General features: G+C 43.8%; 1 protein-coding gene and 1 pseudogene across 10 annotated transcripts in view; both read right to left on the reverse strand.

Annotated features, from left to right (window-relative positions):
* The window catches only part of MVB12B (multivesicular body subunit 12B), a 185,700-nt gene that overhangs the window by 133,887 nt on the left and 38,867 nt on the right, over window positions 1-12,946 (reverse strand). The window lies entirely within an intron of this gene.
* Window positions 2,267-2,398, reverse strand: LOC119873521 (annotated as a pseudogene).

Here is a 12,946-nt window from a genome sequence, read left to right on the forward strand (position 1 = left end):
TACTGTTAGAGTCCACCAAGAGTCACTCCCTGGGAGAGTCCTGTGAGTGGTGGCCCCTGGCCCTGCAGAACCAACTGCAGGACGACCTTTCAAGAAGCTGTCTAACCAGGATCCTGGCTCAGCCTCTGTCTCCCAGCCCAGGCCTCTGGTTTTCCTCTCTGGCCCAAGTTTAGAGGTCTTATTCTGGACTACTGTGCACCAATCACAGAAGAAAATGTGTGCCCAGGAGGCCAAATAGCCTAGTATGCAGGGGTCTGGTTACCTGCAGCTAGCCTATGAGGATTTTTTTTTTTTAAGATTCATTTATTTATTCATGAGAGACAGAGAGAGAGAGAGAGAGGCAGAGACACAGGCAGAGGGAGAAGCAGGCTCCATGCAAGGAACCTGACGTGGGACTCGATCCTGAGACTCCGGGACCATGCCCTGGGCCAAAGGCAGGCGCCAAAGCGCTGAGCCACCAAGGGATCCCAGCCTATGAGGATTGACGCTGTAAGGAAAACCTGATGTTAAATGTGAGAAGTCCTCCTGGTTTCAGAGCAGGTGGCTGGGCTGGAATCTTTGCTTTGAGGAACTCCTGTCTGCCTGGCATAGGTCTAAGAAGGTCATGTGCATTTCTCATTGAATTCTCCCAATGATCCAATGACATAAGTTCCATCTGCTCCGCAGATTACAGATGAGGAAATGAGGCTCATAGCATGGAGGTAAACTCGGCAAAGTCACTCAGCGCTAAGCGAAGAAGAGGGCCTCTTGGATCTCTAGCCCCGACTGTGCACTCCTGCCTCTACCACATCAACATTCAGGAAGCAATCGCCCTTCACCACCCAGCAAAGGATGGTCGGCCTGCCAGGACCTGACTTTGGGGCAGTTGAGAAGCCACATGCAGGCATACCTGGAATATACCAGAAGGACAAGACCCAAACAGAGCCTCCCAGGGCCACTTCAGAGACCCACCAGGACCACAACTGTGAAAGGAGACTGGGAGCATACCGCAGCATCTCAGTGCCATATGCCACGGAAAAGGTAACACTTGCAGACACTTCTGGAAGCACTGAGGTCTGGAGAGTTTTGCTTTGAGGATGAAACTATGGAAAACGGTGAAATTAACTTTAACGCTGAAATGCCTTCCTCACTTTGTGAGACTTAAGCCTAAGCTATTAACTCTAATGTTTTTAAAACGTCCTCCGCATCCAGGCAGGGACCCATGATATCACTGCATTTCTCTGCCTGTGAGACACAGAAGTACTGGAGCTCGCCTGCGTGAGAGGGAGGGTGGGGAAACAGAACTAGAAATAGGACACAGGGGCCCAGAAACCAAAAAAAGTCAGAGCGAGCAGACCTCCCTGAGAGAGAGCGCTTCTGGCTCACTGGAAGGTCAACAGCTGGCTCCCTGGAAGTGGGGCAGGGGCGGGGGTTGCTGGACTTTTACCCAATGCCACACCACCCTTGCAGACAGCGTTCCTGTCCAGCCACTCCACTGTGTCTTCCATGTACTGTGGGTAATAATAACAGCTAACACTCACTGCATGCCAGGAGCCTAAGTATTCGCACTAAGTCATTGTAAGTAAGTGTAATAAATGCATTTACACAGCAACACTAAGAGTTATGATAACAATGATCAGTTACCATCTGATTTTACAGGTGAGGAAACTGAGGAATGAAAGGGTCTTGGCTCAATCAATTACGGTATGCCAATACCACAGAATATTTATTCAGTTCTTAAAAAGGATGAGTATATTTATAACTATATCCCTGATATATTAAGTGGAAAGGGGGAATGTTACCAAGAAGCATATGAGAGAACAAATGGCACGAACCAGAAGTTCACAGAAGACCAACGGCCAGTGAACATGAAAATATGTTCCACCTGAATAATTAAATTCAAGTGCCAACAACAAGATGCCACTTTCTTTGCCAAAGAAAGACACATTTTAATGGGGAAAGAAGGCAATAGTGCAGAGAGGCTATGGGGGAATTAGGCACCTCGACTGCTGCTGGAGTGAGAAGAAAGTAGTATAACTTTAACTTAGATTAATTTGGTGCTGCATATCAAATACCTTAAAAATAGACATGCCCTGGGGCGCCTGGGTGGCTCGGTTGGTTAAGTGTCCAACTCTTAGTTTCAGTTCAGGTCATGATCTCAGGGTGCTGGGATCAAGCCCCCCATCAGGCTCTGCACTTGTCAGGGAGTCTACTTCAGGTTCTCTCTCTCTCTCTCTCTCTCTCTCTCTCCCCCTCCCTCCCTCTATCTATCCCACCCCCCTGCACTTGTGCTATCTCTCTAACATAAATAAATAAATCTTTAAAAAAAATAGACATGACTGTGACCAAGGTTTTCAATTAGCAATAATCGCGCCTCGGATAAACCTCATTGGCTATGATACTGCCACTGCGCAAAGCCAGACTGTGACCAAGGAATTCTGCTCCTGAGCAGAGAGCCCAAGGAAATGATGGGATGTGCACACAAGAGTGCAGCGACCATTTGTTCATTCATATTGAGTTTCTGGGGGCCCAGCTCTGATGACATTGCAGATGACAGACAGTTGAATAAGACCTTAGACCCAGCACTGACCCCACGGGGTCATAAACTCAATGGGGGAAGACACACGGTAAACACAAACAAACATATGAAGATAATTTTAAGGAGGAGTAAGTGCCTTGTATAAAATAAAATAGGGTCATGGGAACAGAGACTGAAGAGGAGGTTGCTTCAGGTGGGGTAACCAGGGAGGCCCTCTCTGAGGAGGTGCCTCAGTCTGATATGTAGATGACTTCTGGAAGCATGGAGGTCTGGAAAGTTTTGCTTTGAGGATGAAACCGTCATGTGAGATCTGGAGACACAGCCTTGCAGGGCGAGGGTGGAAACCAGGCTGATGAGGTAAAGGGACAGGAAGGGGGGAGCTCCGTCACCAGAGCCTGGTCACATGGGAAGAGGGTTATCTGTATGTCCCTTGGGGCACAGTGTTTAAAGGCAAAAGCAGGGAGTGATAAATTTCTAACAATCAGAGAACACCTTTACAGTGGAAGACTCAGCAGCAGGAAACAATTTTGAGGACATGTAGCTAGGAACACAGGAAGTTTAGGGGGAAAGACCAAGTTACAAAATGGTTTACATAGGGGATCCCTGGGTGGCGCAGCGGTTTGGCGCCTGCCTTTGGCCCAGGGCGCGATCCTGGAGACCCGGGATCGAATCCCACATCGGGCTCCCGGTGCATGGAGCCTGCTTCTCCCTCTGCCTATGTCTCTGCCTCTCTCTCTTTCTCTCTCTGTGAATATCATAAATAAATAAAAATTAAAAAAAAAGAAAAAAATGGTTTACATAGTACAATTTTATATTTGTTTCTTAGGAATAATCTATATGGAAACAGATATAGACAAATGTAAAGCAAAGCACTAACTACTGTTTGGTTCTGAACAGTTGAGATTATGGGTATTTTTTGGTGTTGTCTTTCTTAATTAAGGTATAATCGACATACAACATTGTATTAGTTTCAGGTGTACAATATAGTGATTTGATATTTATCTATACTGTGAAATGATCACCACCATAAGCATAGTTAACATCTGTTGCCACAGAGAGTTACAGAAATTTTTCTTCTGAGGTCTAGACTCTCAAATATGCAACACGGTATTATTAATTCCACCACTTATAATTAAGTCACCACTCCCCATGACTGCTGTATTTTATAACTGGAAGTTTGTTCCTTTTAACTCTATATAGCTTTTTTTATAATAAGAAAAACAACAACAACAACAACAAAAAAAGAAAAACAACAATCTAGAAGACTTCATTTGATGTGGTGAGAAATAATGATCTATCAGATTTAAACCTGAGAAACACTTTGTAAATCAGCTACCCATCTGAGCTGCCCAGAGGGGCTGTGCAGTAAATCCTTACTACTGGCAGTATGTCTTCAATGTCAGCATTGAGTACTCCTTGCCCAATGAAAGGTTCTTGAAAGACACCACAGCTAATCACCAGGCTAACTAGCAGATTGGTCAACCCGTTCACACCCCGGTGTTTTAAGGGAGCCCACCCACAATTCAAAGATGTATCTGGCAGACACAAAGCAATCAAAGGGGCCAGGAAATTCTGCAGACATTCCAAAGGAAATATCTGGCTGACACTGTAAGAATGAAGTTCAAAGGGCTCTCGATGTGTTAGATCATCCACTGTGGAAACACAGACACTTGGCCCAGGTCAAACAGTGGCCAACCGTGAAGCCATTTCAACTCTTAATCAGAGCAGTTTAGGCACCACATGGAGACAGGGAGCCTAAGTAACCTCTCTTCTGAATCCCTAACAGAAGATGTGCCCAAAATGCTTTTATCTAAAACTCTGAAGTGGAAAAGAGCCATCTGACTGATATGAGTCCAGAAATTCTTGGTTGTTGTTTGGTTCTGATTTCATTTGCATTATTTTATTCATTCTGTATCCTAAATGGACAGCTCAAGTCCACCACAGATTTTCGGCTGAAATGTCTAATATTTCTTAGCAAAAGAAATGGATGTATGTCCCTGTCCCTGAGACTGCTCTATCTCCCTCAGCCTGTGATTTCCTACCTCCCTATCTTCACTCATGGAGTTCCCTCTGGAACCTCATTGTGTGGAATGTTCTTATCACACTTTGGGCCTGGCTGAAGAAAACCTATGATGGCAAAGTCTCCTTGAGGATACCAGCCAGAAGCACATGCTCTTCTTCCAGGATCTTCCCTTTCCTTTAGCTTTTTTTTTTTTTAAGATTTTATTTATTTATTTCAGATAGAGCACAAGCGAGAGATAGAGCATGAGCAATGGGAGTGGGGGGCAGAGGGAGAAGGAGAAGCAGGTTTCACGCTGAGCAGAGAGCCTGACATGGGCTCAATCCCAGGACCCTGAGACCTTGACCTGAGATGAAGGCAGATGCTTAACAGACTGAGCCATCCAGGCACCCCTTCCTTTGGCTTCTTGCATGAAACCTCTAGGATGGAGGAAACCATAGACAAAAGAAAAGAACTCGGATTTTTGGAGTCAGGTAGATTGGAGTTCAAGTCCTGGTTTTGCTACTTCCACACTGCAGTCTCCCAGAAGTCATATTTTTCTTTTCTGGCCCTCATCAAAAAATGAAAATCATCGTAATACCTAACTCATGGGATTATTTGTGAGGATTAAAGGAGAGAAAGCACAGAAAGTACTCAGCCATAATGAGATATCACTTCATAACTGCTAGGATGACTACAATCAAGAAGACAGACAAGAATGAATTTGGGCAAGGATGTGGAATTTGAACTCTTGTCCACTGCTGGCCAGATGGTATTGGGGTGCAGCTGTTTTAGAAGCAGTTTGGCAATTCCTCAAAATGATAAACAGAGTTATCAGAGGATCCGACAATTCCAATCCTAAGTATAACCCCAAGAGAACTGAAAACATAATGTACACGAAAACTTGTTCACAATGCTGCTTACAGCATTCTTCATAATCGCCAAAAAGTAAAAAAAAAAAAAAAAAAAAAAAAAATAATCGCCAAAAAGTGACAACCCAAATGCCCACCAACTGACAAACAGAATGTGGTACATCCAGACAGTGGGATATTTTTCAGCTGTTAGAAGGAAATGAAATACTAACACCTGCTACAACATGGATGAACCTTGACAGCATTACTAAATGAAAGATGGTCACAAAAGGCACATATTGTATCACATCATTTACATGAAACATCCAGAAAAGGCAAATCCACAGTCAGAAAGCACATTGGTGGTTGCCGGGGGCTGGTGGGCAGGGAGAATTGGGGAGTGGCTGCTAATGGGTTTAAGATTTCTTTCTGGGGTAATGTAAACATTCTGGAACCAGACAGTGGTTGGTGTAGGTTGCACAACTCTGTGAAAACACTGAGAACTAGTGAACTGTTCACTTGTAAAGGATGAATTTTATGGTATGTGAATGATATTTCCATAAAGGTATGATTTTTTTTAAGCTCTTTGCCTAAGATCTGGCATGTAGTGTACACTTAAAAAATTTGAGCTCCTTATTCTTATTTCTGCTCCTTAAAATAGGATTCTATTTTATCCAGTAGGGTCTTTTTCAGAATACCCTGTCCAAGGCCCTACTGGTGGTCCACAATCAGATATTTCCTAACTGGCTGAATGAATAAGGAACAGAGTACCCAGTGAGAAAATGCTCAAAGACTAAAGCTGGCACACGAGGGGTTACACAGAAACCCTTCCTCATTCTACCTGGTGCACAGCTGCTGTCGCTCCAGCAGGCATAGAGAGGACCCATTCCTGAGGCTGGACAGGGTGGAAGAAAACAAAGGCCCCTGGCGACACTCCCAGAAATCAATGACCCTGCTTCTGCACCTGCTGATGGGGAAAGGCAGATACAAAGGGAAATCAGTTTCTGGAGACTGTGAGGCTATGAGCTGGGAATATGGGATGTAAATGCAGGCAGGGCATTTGGCTACATCAAAGAGGGAATATCCTTTCCATTCCTGGTCATCAGGAAAGATGGCTTGGGGACACAGCCCCAGATCTCCACAGATCCCAAGAGTAGCAGGTTCCCCTGTGGCTGGTTGGCACCCATGCACAGAGGCAGGTTCCTCTCCACCACAGACAATCTAGGGCAGGGCTGTAGATAACAGAGCAGTGGTCAAGCACGAACCTTGAATCAATACTACTCAGACACATGCTGGTCACTGTGAAACAAAAATCTAAATAAAAACAAATCCTGGATGGATTAAAGATTAAAGGTGAAAAGCAAAACTTGACAACTTTTCAGAAAAAAACATTAAAAATATGTATGGTTTTAATTGAGGAAATTGTTAAAGAAATAGACACAGGCGTAGAAAAAAAATCCATAAAAGAGAAAACTGATGAATTTTACTACCCTGAAATTTAAAACTTCGGTACTATAAAGGACACTCAAAACAGTAAAAAGACAAGCCTCAGACTGTGAGCAATGCATAACTGGCAGTGGATTAATTTCCCAAATAAATAAAGAACTACATATCAATGAGAAAAAATAATCTAAAAGAAAAATGATATACAATATGTAGCAGCCTTGGGAGAAAATGTTCAACCTCTCTAGGAAATGTAAATTAAAAATGACAATGTTACATTGTGCAAGGCAAATCATGGGCTAAACTGTAAATATCTGACAAAAATGAGCAGGGCGCAACCTGGCACTATTGGTTTGGAGAACACATTTACTAATTTAAGTAAGGTGAAAATGACCCAGCAATCCCACCCCTAAATTGTTCCCTAGAGAAATTCTTAGCATAAAGAGATGAAGGTATTATTTGCAACACTTTTTATAATAGCAAATGATTAGAAACAACACACATCCTTATCAACAGGAGGATGAATCAATACATCATAGTATATTCATGTGACAGATTTTTTTTTTTTTTAATTTTTTTTTATTTATTTACGATAGTCACACAGAGAGAGAGAGAGGCAGAGACACAGGCAGAGGGAGGAGCAGGCTCCATGCACCGGGAGCCCGATGTGGGATTTGATCCCGGGTCTCCAGGATCGCGCCCTGGGCCAAAGACAGGCGCTAAACCGCTGCGCCACCCAGGGATCCCTTTTTTTTTTTTTTTTTTTTTAAAGTGACAGATTTTGATATAGCCTTGAAAGTACATGAACTGGAGCTGTAAGGATCACCAAGGATAAATCTCAAAAACAATGCTCAGCCAAAAGAGCAGGTTGAAAAATAAGTACAGTATGATAGTAGATTGCATATGAATACCATCTATATATAGTTTGAAAACAGGAAGAATATATAGGAATGATAAACACCAAACTCAGTAGTTACTCCGGGTAAAGACACATGGCCTGGAGGGTGTGCAGGCACCAGTAATAGTTTATCTCTTTCACTGAAAATAAACTTCATATAAACTTAGTGAGACGTTAATAACTGAAAAAGCTGCATGGTAGTTACGTGGGTATTTGTTCTGTTATTCCCTATACGTTTCTTACATATAGTTGATCCTTGAACAACACAGGTTTGTGTCGGTCTACTTCTTTGTGAATTTTTTGGCAATAAATATAGTATGGTACTGTAAATGTATTTTCTTTTTCTTATGTTTTCCTACTAACATTTTCTTTTCTCAAGCTTACTTTATTTCAAGAAAACAGTATGTAATACATGTAACAAAAAATAACTGTTGACTGTTTATGTTGTATCAGTAAGGCTTCTGGTCAATAGTAGACTTTTAGTAGTTAAATATTTGTGAAGTCAACAGTTACAAATGGATTTTCAATTGAGACAGTTGGGGGAGGCTTAGCACCCCATCCTTCTTATTCAAGGACAATTCATATGTGAAATGTTTAGCAATACAATTTTTATTTATTTTTTTAAAGATTTTATTTATTTAGTTGGAGAAAGCAAGCGAGAACAAGCAGGGGGAGGGGCAGAGGGAGAAGGAGAGAGAGAATCTCAAGTAGACTCCATGCTAAGCCTGGAGCCCAAGACCTGAGCAAAAATCAAGAGTCAGATGCTCAACTGACTGAGCCACCTAGGCACCCCTAGTAATACAATTTTTAAATTAAAAAAAAAAAAATCAGATTTTAGATACCTTAAGAAACAAGAGTGGGGCCTTCAAACACTTGTAAATGTACACAAGGAAGAGAGTTGCCAGAGAAAAAAACACAGACACCTGATTAAATTTGAATTGCAGAGGAAACAGTGAATAGTTTTTTCAAATTTAAAGAATTTTCAGCTCTCTGCTCCTCCCTGTTCGACAGACAGTCGCATCTTCTGGTGCAGTGCCAGCCACATCCCCAAGACACGATGGTGAAGGTCGGAGTGAATGGCATTTGGCTGTATTGGGCGCCTGGTCACCAAGGCTGCTTTTAACTCTGGCAAAGTGGATATTGTCGCAATCAATGACCCCTTCATTGACCTCAACTACGTGGTGTACATGTTCCAGTATGATTCTACCCACGGCAAATTTCACGGCACAGTCAAGGCTGAGAACGGGAAACTTGTCATCAAGGGGAAGTCCATCTCCATCTTCCAGGAGCAAGATCCCACCAACATCAAATGGGGTGATTGATGCTGGTGCTGATTATGTTGTGGAATCCACTGGGGTCTTCACCACCATGGAGAAGGCTGGGGCTCACTTGAAGGGCGGGGCCAAGAGGGTCATCATCTCTGCTCCTTCTGCTGATGCTCCCATGTTTGTGATGGGCCTGAACCACGAGAAGTAGGACAACTCCCTCAAGATTGTCAGCAATGCCTCCTGCACCACCAACTGTTTGGCTCCTCTAGCCAAAGTCATCCATGATGACTTCGGCATCGTGGAGGGCCTCATGACCACCGTCCATGACATCACTGCCACCCAGAAGACCGTGGATGGCCCCTCTGGGAAGCTGTGTCATCACGGCCGAGGGACTGCCCAGAACATCATCCCCGCTTCCACTGGCGCCACCAAGGCTGTGGGCAAGGTCATCCCTGAACTGAACAGGAAGCTCACTGGCATGGCCTTCTGTGTCCTCACCCCCAACGTGTCAGTTGTGGATCTGATCTGCCACCTGGAGAAAGCTATCAAATATGATGACATCAAGAAGGTGGTGAAGCAGGCATCAGAGGGCCCCCTCAAGGGCATCCTGGGCTGCACTGAGGACCAGGTTGTCTCCTGTGACTTCAACAGTGACACCCACTCTTCCACCTTCGATGCCGGGGCTGGCATTGCCCTCAATGACCACTTCATCAAGCTCATTTCCTGGTATGACAATGAATTCAGCTATAGCAACCAGGTGGTGGACCTCATGGTCCACATGCCCCCAAGGAGTAAGAGCCTCCTGGACCACCAGCCCCAGCAAGAACAAGAGGGAGAGAGAGGCCCTCAGCTGCTGGGGAGTCCCTGCCCCAACTTAATCCCCCAACACACTGAGAATTTCCTGACCTCCAATATACATCCCAGACCATGAGGAAGGGGAGGGGCTTGGGGAGCCCTACCTTGTCATGTACCATCAATAAAGCATACTGTACCAAAAAAAAAAAAAGAAAGAAAGAAAAGAATTTTAAAGATTTTCATATTTAATTGGGCATCTTATTCTTATTTGCTAAATCTGGCAACCCAAACAAGAGGGTATGCTCTGCAGTTCTGTCCAGTGAAAAACCATAAGAAAATCATACACTGAGCATCAGGAGAATGCTCCCGTAGCACATTCAGCATGCTGCGGACGCCACACGGACATCACATACCAGGGAATGAGAATGTGTTAGTCCTATACACACTAACCTAGAAAGATCTGACCAGCATGTGCATTGTTTGGGAATAACGAAGTAAGAGCTTACTGCATGATCTAATTTATATTAAAAGTCAAGTTATAATGACATAGTTCTGTAAGTCATTTAAACACGTAAGTGCTGAAGCAAAAGGAAGAAAATGAGCAAACTGAGGACAGTGGCTAATAGATATTAGGGGTGTGGTAGAGAATTACTTGAGACTTGGCTGTATTATTTGATTTTTTAAATAAGATTTTTGTATCCTTTATTTAATTAAAAATAAATAAAATTTTTTTGCAAAAAGAAAAAAGTCTAGAAGGATACTTCCAAACTGTTAATAATATGCATAGGATTAGAAGAAAGGAAAGGTAGTAATATTTTCACTCTTCAGTTCATATAATTCTATATGATTTGGATTTTCTGAAATGAGCCTTTATAATTTTTTAAATATCATGAAGATATTTTTAACTTAGAAAAAAGGTTCACTAATCCCCTCTCTACCACAGGATCTGATGAGTAAGAGAGAATTATTATGGAGGATGCATCTGCTGAACAAAGGTTGTAAGAGAGAAGAAACGAAGAGACGCTCACAAGGCTATTCCTGAAGACCATCCTCTCTGTCTCTGCTAACCATGGCAAAGTATTTCAAAGTTCTTTTCTGGCAGGACTCTGGGATAACAACTTATGCTTCACACCACCCAGTCCTACTCTCCTGGGTCAGGAAAGCAGAAAAAGGCAGTATTTTAGAACACGGGCTTTGATACTGCACAGAGAGATGTGAGTTCAAATCTTAGCTTCAAAAAAAAAAAAAAAAATCTTAGCTTTACCACTTGGTAGCTGTGTGACCTTGGCTGAGTTCCTCAATTTCTCTGAGCCTCAGCAAATGGAAACAGTAGATTTAATCTCATACAGGTGTAGTAATCATTAAACGAGACAATGCAAACCAAGTGCTTTACCCATCAGCTGGAACACAGTAATCCCTTATCAGTGGTAAATATTGACGTTTATGTAGCAGAAACACTCCTTCCCACACCCAGGTATGCAGGCTGACCTGACCTTAAACAGAGACCTTTATCTGCCATGTGCAATTCATCTCTTCTGGCGACAAGTCTTTACTTTTCTTTCAGCAAGTATTTACTAAGTGCTTAGATTCACAAGGCAATGCACCATGCTCTTCAGCATAGACAAATATGAGTAAAACATGATCTCTTCCTCAGAGGAGGGCCAACAGACGAGTGGAATCAGCAGTGAAGGTGCAGTGTGTGCACGCAGGAGACCTGGGTGTGATCTCTGCTCATCCACACATGTTGTGTGATCTCAAGAAGAGCCCCCAAGCTCTCTGAGGCTTTGTTTTCCTATTGTAAAATAAGATTATAACTGTAACTCCACAGGGTCATTGTGTGAAATAAACACAGTCTATGGAAACAACTAGCACAGGGACAGACCTAGCAGGGATACTCGGCGTTACCAGAAGTGCACACCTGGTGGGGCTACTTGGAGCTACCGGAAGTGCAGACCTAGTGGGGACACTTGGAGTTACCGGAAGTGCAAGGAGAGTTACCTTAGTAATAGAATAGAGATAAGTGTTCAGAAGAACAAGAAAGTACTTCAGGGTGCAGGGACGGGGGATGAGATAGAAAATGGAAGGAGCAGAGCAAAGGCAGCTTCAGGTGGGATGCCACGAGGAACGGAGGTAGGAGGAGCCAGAACCTGGGGGAACAGAGTAGGTGCAGGAGTTAGGACTCTGCCTGATGCTTCAAAGAGAAAACCCTGGAGCTGAGAAAAAAGGGATCAGAGTCCTCTTGGAAGAGGCCACCCAGAACATGAATAGTGAGGGCAGGCCTTGGTAACAATAGAAACAGAAAAGGAGGGACGCCTGGGTGGCTCAGCGGTTGTGTCCAACTTGATCCGGGATCCAGGATCGAGTCCCACCTCGGGCTCCCTGCATGGAGCCTGCTTCTCCCTCTGCCTGTGTCTCTGCCTCTCTCTGTCTCTCTCATGAATAAATAAATAAAATCTTAAAAAGAAAAAGAAACAGAAAAGGATGGTGTGAAAGATGACGCCCTGGGAAAATCTCAAGACCCTGACAGCAGGGGGCAGCGAGAGGGGAGGTGGTACCCAGGAAGTCTGGCCTCTGCTTGGTAGGAACAGTTGGGAGCAGGGGCGGTTGTGGGTCCGGGGGCTGGGTGAGCGGTAGGAAGGAAACGGAGGACTGTTCAGTTTGAGTGTTACAACCGTCATACGTGGACTAGTGTGGCAGGCATAAGGAAACGGGCGTCTGGCTAAGGAGAATGGCCTGAGTACGGGCTGTTTGTGTGAGGATGCGGCCCAGCCTGAGGTGGCTGGGACCCAGGCTGGAGGAGAACACACTGAGAAGGAGTCTGTGATGCAACCGGGGGATGTCATGGTTGCAGGAGAGGCAACACAGGAAGGGGAAATCAAAGGACAAGGCAGGAGAAATCACATTTCAGGGATAAGAGAGCTCCAAGAAAGAAGGGCTATGGAAGAATATTTGATGACCTAATAGTGCAATAATAGAAAAAAACATACAATGTAATAATAAGCATAGTATATATTATAGACAGTAGAAAAAGAATATGCAACAGAATCCTATTATTGCTGAAACACCTGCCTGCCCACACAGGAAAAAAACTAAAGGATACAGGCCAAAATGTTACCAACACTGTTTCTCTGAGTGGTAGAATTATGAGCCACTTCTTTTCTTCCTTGTGTTTTC

Source organism: Canis lupus, chromosome 9 (assembly GCF_011100685.1).
Source record: "Canis lupus familiaris isolate Mischka breed German Shepherd chromosome 9, alternate assembly UU_Cfam_GSD_1.0, whole genome shotgun sequence".
NCBI lineage: Eukaryota > Metazoa > Chordata > Mammalia > Carnivora > Canidae > Canis > Canis lupus.